Raw genomic sequence first — 13,030 nt, 5'->3', positions numbered from 1 at the left:
AGCGCTCCTCTCCATAGTGGTAGATGATGTCACCGATGTGTTCCAGCTTTCTCTCTGCAGTGCCCACTTGTTGCTCCAACATTTTCACCAGGTCGTTATTGACGGTTTCCCACTCTCTCTTCTCAATAGTTTTGGGCCACCTCACACTCTGTCTGTGCCCTTTGATCTTGTTCTCTTTGGGAGGTCTCTGTGGCTGAGTGGGTTCTACCTCCTGCAATTCTGTGTTTATAATACCCTCCTCAGTGACAGGGGGGCTGATGCTCTGCGAACTTTGGGTTTTTTCCCGTCGCTGTGCTTCACTCGACTGATTTGACGCATTACTTCGTAAGAAGTATTGGTCAATGCGAGGCCCTTGACTCGGCTTTCCCAAACACCGCTTCTTTCCTTGGTGGATCTTCAACCCTGTAACTGATGTTACTTTTGCCCAGCCACAGGTGCAGACCTGAAGTGAGTGTCCTGCTGCCATTGTCTCATGCACCGTGTTCTTGCTCGTAGTCATGTTTGTTCCTAGGTCTGTAACCGTGTGGTCAGTCATTGAGCCATCTTGCGCCCCCGCTCTCGCAGGCTGTAGGGGTGTCATTCTTTGTAGACTTTCTGTAGCACTTGGCGGGTGTCTCCAACAAACTGAACACAGTGTCAGAGACTGCCAGCATGGGTAGCTAGCCCATGTCAGCCCCAGTGGGGTCTATTCCCTCCTGTCAGCAGTCTCTCCAGGCTGTCACACAGACTTTTTCTAAGTGTTGCTGTATCTCATGAAGGAAATACTGGACAAAGAAATTAATGACTTCCCAGGCTTCAGGATGCATTTTTACACTATATAAATGTGGAAATTTACATTGGAAACGTTTGGTTTAGCTGTTAATGAAGTTTCGTTTTTTTAGTGCTGCAAATTCATTGTCTGCTGGCGCTGTACACATTTTCTAAGTGTTGCAATATCTCATGAAGGAAATACTGGACAATCAAATTAATGACTTCCCAGGCTTCAGGATGCCTTTTTACACTATATAAATGTGGAAATTTACATTGGAAACGTTTGGTTTAGCTGTTAATGAAGTTTCGTTTTTTTAGTGCTGCAAATTCATTGTCTGCTGGCGCTGTACACTTTTTCTAAGTGTTGCAATATCTCATGAAGGAAATACTGGACAATCAAATTAATGACTTTCCAGGCTTCAGGATGCCTTTCTACACTATATAAAGGTGGAAATTTACATTGGAAACGTTTGGTTTAGCTGTTATAAAAGTTTGTTTTTTTAGTGCTGTAAATGCATTCTCAGCTCGCGCTGTACACATTTGCTATGTGAGGCATTATCTCATAAGGGAAATACTGGACAATCAAATTAATGACTTCCCAGGCTTCAGGATGCCTTTTTACACTATATAAAGGTGGAAATTTACATTGGAAACGTTTGGTTTAGCTGTTATAAAAGTTTGGTTTTTTAGTGCTGTAAATGCATTTTCAGCTCGCGCTGTACACATTTGCTATGTGAGGCATTATCTCAAAAGGGAAATACTGGACAATCAAATTAATGACTTCCCAGGCTTCAGGATGCCTTTTTACACTATATAAAGGTGGAAATTTACATTGGAAACGTTTGGTTTAGCTGTTATAAAAGTTTGGTTTTTTAGTGCTGTAAATGCATTTTCAGCTCGCGCTGTACACATTTGCTATGGTGAGGCATTATCTCATAAGGGAAATACTGGACAATCAAATTAATGACTTCCCAGGCTTCAGGATGTCTTTTTACACTATATAAAGGTGGAAATTTACATTGGAAACGTTTGGTTTAGCTGTTATAAAAGTTTGTTTTTTTTGTGCTGTAAATGCATTTTCAGCTCACGCTGTACACATTTGCTATGAGAGGCATTATCTCATAAGGGAAATATTGGACAATCAAATGAATGACTGCCCAGGCTTCAGGATGCCTTTCTACACTATATAAAGGTGGAAATTTACATTGGAAACGTTTGGTTTAGCTGTTAATGAAGTTTCGTTTTTTTAGTGCTGCAAATTCATTGTCTGCTGGCGCTGTACACTTTTTCTAAGTGTTGCAATATCTCATGAAGGAAATACTGGACAATCAAATTAATGACTTTCCAGGCTTCAGGATGCCTTTCTACACTATATAAAGGTGGAAATTTACATTGGAAACGTTTGGTTTAGCTGTTATAAAAGTTTGGTTTTTTAGTGCTGTAAATGCATTTTCAGCTCGCGCTGTACACATTTGCTATGAGAGGCATTATCTCATAAGGGAAATATTGGACAATCAAATTAATGACTGCCCAGGCTTCAGGATGTCTTTTTACACTATATAAAGGTGAAAATTTACATTGGAAACGTTTAGTTTAGCTGTTATAAAAGTTTGTTTTTTTAGTGCTGTAAATGCATTTTCAGCTCGCGCTGTACACATTTGCTATGTGAGGCATTATCTCATAAGGGAAATACTGGACAATCAAATTAATGACTTCCCAGGCTTCAGGATGCCTTTTTACACTATATAAATGTGGAAATTTACATTGGAAACGTTTGGTTTAGCTGGAAATGAAGTTTCGTTTTTTTAGTGCTGCAAATTCATTGTCTGCTGGCGCTGTACACTTTTTCTAAGTGTTGCAATATCTCATGAAGGAAATACTGGACAATCAAATTCATGACTTTCCAGGCTTCAGGATGCCTTTCTACACTATATAAAGGTGGAAATTTACATTGGACACGTTTGGTTTAGCTGTTATAAAAGTTTGGTTTTTTAGTGCTGTAAATGCATTTTCAGCTCGCGCTGTACACATTTGCTATGTGAGGCATTATCTCATAAGGGAAATACTGGACAATCAAATTAATGACTTCCCAGGCTTCAGGATGCCTTTTTACACTATATAAATGTGGAAATTTACATTGGAAACGTTTGGTTTAGCTGTTATAAAAGTTTGTTTTTTTCGTGCTGTAAATGCATTTTCAGCTCGCACTGTACACATTTGCTATGTGAGGCATTATCTCATAAGGGAAATACTGGACAATCAAATTAATGACTTCCCAGGCTTCAGGATGCCTTTTTACACTATATAAAGGTGGAAATGTACATTGGAAACGTTTGGTTTAGCTGTTATAAAAGTTTGGTTTTTTAGTGCTGTAAATGCATTTTCAGCTCGCGCTGTACTCATTTGCTATGTGAGGCATTATCTCATAAGGGAAATACTGGACAATCAAATTAATGACTTCCCAGGGTTCAGGATGCCTTTTTACACTATATAAATGTGGAAATTTACATTGGAAACGTTTGGTTTAGCTGTTAATGAAGTTTCGTTTTTTTAGTGCTGAAAATTCATTGTCTGCTGGCGCTGTACACTTTTTCTAAGTGTTGCAATATCTCATGAAGGAAATACTGGACAATCAAATTAATGACTTTCCAGGCTTCAGGATGCCTTTCTACACTATATAAAGGTGGAAATTTACATTGGAAACGTTTGGTTTAGCTGTTATAAAAGTTTGGTTTTTTAGTGCTGTAAATGCTATGTGAGGCATTATCTCATAAGGGAAATATTGGACAATCAAATTAATGACTGCCCAGGCTTCAGGATGTCTTTTTTACACTATATAAAGGTGGAAATTTACATTGGAAACGTTTAGTTTAGCTGTTATAAAAGTTAGTTTTTTTAGTGCTGTAAATGCATTTTCAGCTCGCGCTGTACACATTTGCTATGTGAGGCATTATCTCATAAGGGAAATACTGGACAATCAAATTAATGACTTCCCAGGCTTCAGGATGCCTTTTTACACTATATAAATGTGGAAATTTACATTGGAAACGTTTGGTTTAGCTGTTAATGAAGTTTCGTTTTTTTAGTGCTGCAAATTCATTGTCTGCTGGCGCTGTACACTTTTTCTAAGTGTTGCAATATCTCATGAAGGAAATACTGGACAATCAAATTAATGACTTTCCAGGCTTCAGGATGCCTTTCTACACTATATAAAGGTGGAAATTTACATTGGAAACGTTTGGTTTAGCTGTTATAAAAGTTTGGTTTTTTAGTGCTGTAAATGCATTTTCAGCTCGCGCTGTACACATTTGCTATGAGAGGCATTATCTCATAAGGGAAATATTGGACAATCAAATTAATGACTGCCCAGGCTTCAGGATGTCTTTTTACACTATATAAAGGTGAAAATTTACATTGGAAACGTTTAGTTTAGCTGTTATAAAAGTTTGTTTTTTTAGTGCTGTAAATGCATTTTCAGCTCGCGCTGTACACATTTGCTATGTGAGGCATTATCTCATAAGGGAAATACCGGACAATCAAATTAATGACTTCCCAGGCTTCAGGATGCCTTTTTACACTATATAAATGTGGAAATTTACATTGGAAACGTTTGGTTTAGCTGTAAATGAAGTTTCGTTTTATTAGTGCTGCAAATTCATTGTCTGCTGGCGTTGTACACTTTTTCTAAGTGTTGCAATATCTCATGTAGGAAATACTGGACAATCAAATTAATGACTTTCCAGGCTTCAGGATGCCTTTCTACACTATATAAAGGTGGAAATTTACATTGGAAACGTTTGGTTTAGCTGTTATAAAAGTTTGTTTTTTTAGTGCTGTAAATGCATTTTCAGCTCGCGCTGTACACATTTGCTATGTGAGGCATTATCCCATAAGGGAAATACTGGACAATCAAATTAATGACTGCCCAGGCTTCAGGATGTTTTTTTTACACTATATAAAGGTGGAAATTTACATTGGAAACGTTTGGTTTAGCTGTTATAAAAGTTTGGTTTTTTAGTGCTGTAAATGCATTTTCAGCTCGCGCTGTACACATTTGCTATGTGAGGCATTATCTCATAAGGGAAATACTGGACAATCAAATTAATGACTTCCCAGGCTTCAGGATGCCTTTTTACACTATATAAAGGTGGAAATTTACATTGGAAACGTTTGGTTTAGCTGTTATAAAAGTTTGGTTTTTTAGTGCTGTAAATGCATTTTCAGCTCGCGCTGTACACATTTGCTATGGTGAGGCATTATCTCATAAGGGAAATACTGGACAATCAAATTAATGACTTCCCAGGCTTCAGGATGTCTTTTTACACTATATAAAGGTGGAAATTTACATTGGAAACGTTTGGTTTAGCTGTTATAAAAGTTTGTTTTTTTTGTGCTGTAAATGCATTTTCAGCTCACGCTGTACACATTTGCTATGAGAGGCATTATCTCATAAGGGAAATATTGGACAATCAAATTAATGACTGCCCAGGCTTCAGGATGCCTTTCTACACTATATAAAGGTGGAAATTTACATTGGAAACGTTTGGTTTAGCTGTTAATGAAGTTTCGTTTTTTTAGTGCTGCAAATTCATTGTCTGCTGGCGCTGTACACTTTTTCTAAGTGTTGCAATATCTCATGAAGGAAATACTGGACAATCAAATTAATGACTTTCCAGGCTTCAGGATGCCTTTCTACACTATATAAAGGTGGAAATTTACATTGGAAACGTTTGGTTTAGCTGTTATAAAAGTTTGGTTTTTTAGTGCTGTAAATGCATTTTCAGCTCGCGCTGTACACATTTGCTATGAGAGGCATTATCTCATAAGGGAAATATTGGACAATCAAATTAATGACTGCCCAGGCTTCAGGATGTCTTTTTACACTATATAAAGGTGAAAATTTACATTGGAAACGTTTAGTTTAGCTGTTATAAAAGTTTGTTTTTTTAGTGCTGTAAATGCATTTTCAGCTCGCGCTGTACACATTTGCTATGTGAGGCATTATCTCATAAGGGAAATACTGGACAATCAAATTAATGACTTCCCAGGCTTCAGGATGCCTTTTTACACTATATAAATGTGGAAATTTACATTGGAAACGTTTGGTTTAGCTGGAAATGAAGTTTCGTTTTTTTAGTGCTGCAAATTCATTGTCTGCTGGCGCTGTACACTTTTTCTAAGTGTTGCAATATCTCATGAAGGAAATACTGGACAATCAAATTCATGACTTTCCAGGCTTCAGGATGCCTTTCTACACTATATAAAGGTGGAAATTTACATTGGACACGTTTGGTTTAGCTGTTATAAAAGTTTGGTTTTTTAGTGCTGTAAATGCATTTTCAGCTCGCGCTGTACACATTTGCTATGTGAGGCATTATCTCATAAGGGAAATACTGGACAATCAAATTAATGACTTCCCAGGCTTCAGGATGCCTTTTTACACTATATAAATGTGGAAATTTACATTGGAAACGTTTGGTTTAGCTGTTATAAAAGTTTGTTTTTTTCGTGCTGTAAATGCATTTTCAGCTCGCACTGTACACATTTGCTATGTGAGGCATTATCTCATAAGGGAAATACTGGACAATCAAATTAATGACTTCCCAGGCTTCAGGATGCCTTTTTACACTATATAAAGGTGGAAATGTACATTGGAAACGTTTGGTTTAGCTGTTATAAAAGTTTGGTTTTTTAGTGCTGTAAATGCATTTTCAGCTCGCGCTGTACTCATTTGCTATGTGAGGCATTATCTCATAAGGGAAATACTGGACAATCAAATTAATGACTTCCCAGGGTTCAGGATGCCTTTTTACACTATATAAATGTGGAAATTTACATTGGAAACGTTTGGTTTAGCTGTTAATGAAGTTTCGTTTTTTTAGTGCTGAAAATTCATTGTCTGCTGGCGCTGTACACTTTTTCTAAGTGTTGCAATATCTCATGAAGGAAATACTGGACAATCAAATTAATGACTTTCCAGGCTTCAGGATGCCTTTCTACACTATATAAAGGTGGAAATTTACATTGGAAACGTTTGGTTTAGCTGTTATAAAAGTTTGGTTTTTTAGTGCTGTAAATGCTATGTGAGGCATTATCTCATAAGGGAAATATTGGACAATCAAATTAATGACTGCCCAGGCTTCAGGATGTCTTTTTTACACTATATAAAGGTGGAAATTTACATTGGAAACGTTTAGTTTAGCTGTTATAAAAGTTAGTTTTTTTAGTGCTGTAAATGCATTTTCAGCTCGCGCTGTACACATTTGCTATGTGAGGCATTATCTCATAAGGGAAATACTGGACAATCAAATTAATGACTTCCCAGGCTTCAGGATGCCTTTTTACACTATATAAATGTGGAAATTTACATTGGAAACGTTTGGTTTAGCTGTTAATGAAGTTTCGTTTTTTTAGTGCTGCAAATTCATTGTCTGCTGGCGCTGTACACTTTTTCTAAGTGTTGCAATATCTCATGAAGGAAATACTGGACAATCAAATTAATGACTTCCCAGGCTTCAGGATGCCTTTTTACACTATATAAATGTGGAAATTTACATTGGAAACGTTTGGTTTAGCTGTTAATGAAGTTTCGTTTTTTTAGTGCTGCAAATTCATTGTCTGCTGTCGCTGTACACTTTTTCTAAGTGTTGCAATATCTCATGAAGGAAATACTGGACAATCAAATTAATGACTTTCCAGGCTTCAGGATGCCTTTTTACACTATATAAAGGTGTAAATTTACATTGGAAACGTTTGGTTTAGCTGTTATAAACGTTTGTTTTTTTAGTGCTGTAAATGCATTTTCAGCTCGCGCTGTACACATTTGCTATGTGAGGCATTATCCCATAAGGGAAATACTGGACAATCAAATTAATGACTTACCAGGCTTCAGGAGACCTTTTTACACTATATAGAGGTGGAAATTTACATTGGAAACGTTTAGTTTAGCTGTTATAAAAGTTTGTTTTTTTAGTGCTGTAAATGCATTTTCAGCTCGCGCTGTACACATTTGCTATGTGAGGCATTATCTCATAAGGGAAATAATGGACAATCAAATTAATGACTTCCCAGGCTTCAGGATGCCTTTTTACACTATATAAATGTGGAAATTTACATTGGAAACGTTTGGTTTAGCTGTTAATGAAGTTTCGTTTTTTTAGTGCTGCAAATTCATTGTCTGCTGGCGCTGTACACTTTTTCTAAGTGTTGCATTTTCTCATGAAGGAAATACTGGACAATCAAATTAATGACTTTCCAGGCTTCAGGATGCCTTTTTACACTATATAAAGGTGGAAATTTACATTGTAAACGTTTGGTTTAGCTGTTATAAAAGTTTGTTTTTTTAGTGCTGTAAATGCATTTTCAGCTCGCGCTGTACACATTTGCTATGTGAGACATTATCTCATAATGGAAATGCTGGACAATCAAATTAATGACTTCCCAGGCTTCAGGAGACCTTTTTACACTATATAATTGTGGAAATTTACATTGGAAACGTTTGGTTTAGCTGTTATAAAAGTTTGGTTTTTTAGTGCTGTAAATGCATTTTCAGCTCGCGCTGTACACATTTGCTATGAGAGGCATTATCTCATAAGGAAAATATTGGACAATCAAATTAATGACTGCCCAGGCTTCAGGATATCTTTTTACACTATATAAAGGTGGAAATTTACATTGGAAACGTTTGGTTTAGCTGTTAATGAAGTTTCGTTTTTTTAGTGCTGCAAATTCATTGTCTGCTGGCGCTGTACACTTTTTCAAAGTGTTGCAATATCTCATGAAGGAAATACTGGACAATCAAATTAATGACTTTCCAGGCTTCAGGATGCCTTTCTACACTATATAAAGGTGGAAATTTACATTGGAAACGTTTGGTTTAGCTGTTATAAAAGTTTGGTTTTTTAGTGCTGTAAATGCATTTTCAGCTCGCGCTGTACACATTTGCTATGAGAGGCATTATCTCATAAGGGAAATATTGGACAATCAAATTAATGACTGCCCAGGCTTCAGGATGTCTTTTTACACTATATAAAGGTGAAAATTTACATTGGAAACGTTTAGTTTAGCTGTTATAAAAGTTTGTTTTTTTAGTGCTGTAAATGCATTTTCAGCTCGCGCTGTACACATTTGCTATGTGAGGCATTATCTCATAAGGGAAATACCGGACAATCAAATTAATGACTTCCCAGGCTTCAGGATGCCTTTTTACACTATATAAATGTGGAAATTTACATTGGAAACGTTTGGTTTAGCTGTAAATGAAGTTTCGTTTTATTAGTGCTGCAAATTCATTGTCTGCTGGCGTTGTACACTTTTTCTAAGTGTTGCAATATCTCATGTAGGAAATACTGGACAATCAAATTAATGACTTTCCAGGCTTCAGGATGCCTTTCTACACTATATAAAGGTGGAAATTTACATTGGAAACGTTTGGTTTAGCTGTTATAAAAGTTTGTTTTTTTAGTGCTGTAAATGCATTTTCAGCTCGCGCTGTACACATTTGCTATGTGAGGCATTATCCCATAAGGGAAATACTGGACAATCAAATTAATGACTGCCCAGGCTTCAGGATGTTTTTTTTACACTATATAAAGGTGGAAATTTACATTGGAAACGTTTGGTTTAGCTGTTATAAAAGTTTGGTTTTTTAGTGCTGTAAATGCATTTTCAGCTCGCGCTGTACACATTTTCTATGAGAGGCATTATCTCATAAGGGAAATATTGGACAATCAAATTAATGACTGCCCAGGCTTCAGGATGTCTTTTTACACTATATAAAGGTGGAAATTTACATTGGAAACGTTTAGTTTAGCTGTTATAAAAGTTTGTTTTTTTAGTGCTGTAAATGCATTTTCAGCTCGCGCTGTACACATTTGCTATGTGAGGCATTATCTCATAAGGGAAATACTGGACAATCAAATTAATGACTTCCCAGGCTTCAGGATGCCTTTTTACACTATATAAATGTGGAAATTTACATTGGAAACGTTTGGTTTAGCTGTTATAAAAGTTTGTTTTTTTCGTGCTGTAAATGCATTTTCAGCACTAAAAAACCATACTTTTATAACAGCTAAACCAAACGTTTCCAATGTAAATTTCCACCTTTATATAGTGTAAAAAGACATCCTGAAGCCTGGGCAGTCATTAATTTGATTGTCCAATATTTCCCTTATGAGATAATGCCTCTCATAGCAAATGTGTACAGCGCGAGCTGAAAATGCATTTACAGCACTAAAAAACCAAACTTTTATTACAGCTAAACCAAACGTTTCCAATGTAAATTTCCACCTTTATATAGTGTAAAAAGGCATCCTGAAGCCTGGAAAGTCATTAATTTGATTGTCCAGTATTTCCTTCATGAGATATTGCAACACTTAGAAAAAGTGTACAGCGCCAGCAGACAATGAATTTTCAGCACTAAAAAACGAAACTTCATTAACAGCTAAACCAAACGTTTCCAATGTAAATTTCCACATTTATAGAGTGTAAAAAGGCATCCTGAAGCCTGGGAAGTCATTAATTTGATTGTCCAGTATTTCCCTTATGAGATAATGCCTCACATAGCAAATGTGTACAGTGCGAGCTGAAAATGCATTTTCAGCACTAAAAAACCAAACTTTTATAACAGCTAAACCAAACGTTTCCAATGTAAATTTCCACCTTTATATAGTGTAAAAAGACATCCTGAAGCCTGGGCAGTCATTCATTTGATTGTCCAATATTTCCCTTATGAGATAATGCCTCTCATAGCAAATGTGTACAGCGCGAGCTGAAAATGCATTTACAGCACTAAAAAACCAAACTTTTATAACAGCTAAACCAAACGTTTCCAATGTACATTTCCACCTTTATATAGTGTAGAAAGGCATCCTGAAGCCTGGAAAGTCATTAATTTGATTGTCCAGTATTTCCTTCATGAGATATTGCAACACTTAGAAAAAGTGTACAGCGCCAGCAGACAATGAATTTTCAGCACTAAAAAAACGAAACTTCATTAACAGCTAAACTAAACGTTTCCAATGTAAATTTCCACCTTTATATAGTGTAAAAAGACATCCTGAAGCCTGGGCAGTCATTAATTTGATTGTCCAATATTTCCATTATGAGATAATGCCTCTCATAGCAAATGTGTACAGCGCGAGCTGAAAATGCATATACAGCACTAAAAAACCAAACTTTTATAACAGCTAAACCAAACGTTTCCAATGTAAATTTCCACCTTTATATAGTGTAGAAAGGCATCCTGAAGCCTGGAAAGTCATTAAATTGATTGTCCAGTATTTCCTTCATGAGAAATTGCAACACTTAGAAAAAGTGTACAGCGCCAGCAGACAATGAATTTTCAGCACTAAAAAAACGAAACTTCATTAACAGCTAAACCAAACGTTTCCAATGTAAATTTCCACATTTATAGAGTGTAAAAAGGCATCCTGAAGCCTGGGAAGTCATTAATTTGATTGTCCAGTATTTCCCTTATGAGATAATGCCTCACATAGCAAATGTGTACAGTGCGAGCTGAAAATGCATTTTCAGCACTAAAAAACCAAACTTTTATAACAGCTAAACCAAACGTTTCCAATGTAAATTTCCACCTTTATATAGTGTAAAAAGACATCCTGAAGCCTGGGCAGTCATTAATTTGATTGTCCAATATTTCCCTTATGAGATAATGCCTCTCATAGCAAATGTGTACAGCGCGAGCTGAAAATGCATTTACAGCACTAAAAAACCAAACTTTTATAACAGCTAAACCAAACGTTTCCAATGTAAATTTCCACCTTTATATAGTGTAGAAAGGCATCATGAAGCCTGGAAAGTCATTAATTTGATTGTCCAGTATTTCCTTCATGAGATATTGCAACACTTAGAAAAAGTGTACAGCGCCAGCAGACAATGAATTTTCAGCACTAAAAAAACGAAACTTCATTAACAGCTAAACCAAACGTTTCCAATGTAAATTTCCACATTTATAGAGTGTAAAAAGGCATCCTGAAGCCTGGGAAGTCATTAATTTGATTGTCCAGTATTTCCCTTATGAGATAATGCCTCACATAGCAAATGTGTACCGTGCGAGCTGAAAATGCATTTTCAGCACTAAAAAACCAAACTTTTATAACAGCTAAACCAAACGTTTCCAATGTAAATTTCCACCTTTATATAGTGTAAAAAGACATCCTGAAGCCTGGGCAGTCATTAATTTGATTGTCCAGTATTTCCCTTATGAGATAATGCCTCACATAGCAAATGTGTACAGCGCGAGCTGAAAATGCATTTACAGCACTAAAAAAACAAACTTTTATAACAGCTAAACCAAACGTTTCCAATGTAAATTTCCACCTTTATATAGTGTAGAAAGGCATCCTGAAGCCTGGGCAGTCATTAATTTGATTGTCCAATATTTCCCTTATGAGATAATGCCTCTCATAGCAAATGTGTACAGCGCGAGCTGAAAATGCATTTACAGCACTAAAAAACCAAACTTTTATAACAGCTAAACCAAACGTTTCCAATGTAAATTTCCACCTTTATAAAGTGTAGAAAGGCATCCTGAAGCCTGGAAAGTCATTAATTTGATTGTCCAGTATTTCCTACATGAGATATTGCAAAACTTAGAAAAAGTGTACAGCGCCAGCAGACAATGAATTTTCAGCAATAAAAAAACGAAACTTCATTAACAGCTAAACCAAACGTTTCCAATGTAAATTTCCACATTTATAGAGTGTAAAAAGGCATCCTGAAGCCTGGGAAGTCATTAATTTGATTGTCCAGTATTTCCCTTATGAGATAATGCCTCACATAGCAAATGTGTACAGTGCGAGCTGAAAATGCATTTTCAGCACTAAAAAACCAAACTTTTATAACACCTAAACCAAACGTTTCCAATGTAAATTTCCACCTTTATATAGTGTAAAAAGACATCCTGAAGCCTGGGCAGTCATTAATTTGATTGTCCAATATTTCCCTTATGAGATAATGCCTCTCATAGCAAATGTGTACAGCGCGAGCTGAAAATGCATTTACAGCACAAAAAAAACAAACTTTTATAACAGCTAAACCAAACGTTTCCAATGTAAATTTCCACCTTTATATAGTGTAAAAAGGCATCCTGAAGCCTGGAAAGTCATTAATTTGATTGTCCAGTATTTCCTTCATGAGATATTGCAACACTTAGAAAAAGTGTACAGCGCCAGCAGACAATGAATTTTCAGCACTAAAAAACGAAACTTCATTAACAGCTAAACCAAACGTTTCCAATGTAAATTTCCACATTTATAGAGTG

This window comes from Idiotropiscis lumnitzeri, unplaced genomic scaffold (assembly GCF_059441095.1).
Source record: "Idiotropiscis lumnitzeri isolate Australia: NSW breed Sydney's pygmy pipehorse unplaced genomic scaffold, RoL_Ilum_1.0 HiC_scaffold_97, whole genome shotgun sequence".
Classification (NCBI taxonomy): Eukaryota; Metazoa; Chordata; class Actinopteri; order Syngnathiformes; family Syngnathidae; genus Idiotropiscis; species Idiotropiscis lumnitzeri.
This window is presented reverse-complemented; position numbering follows the sequence as displayed.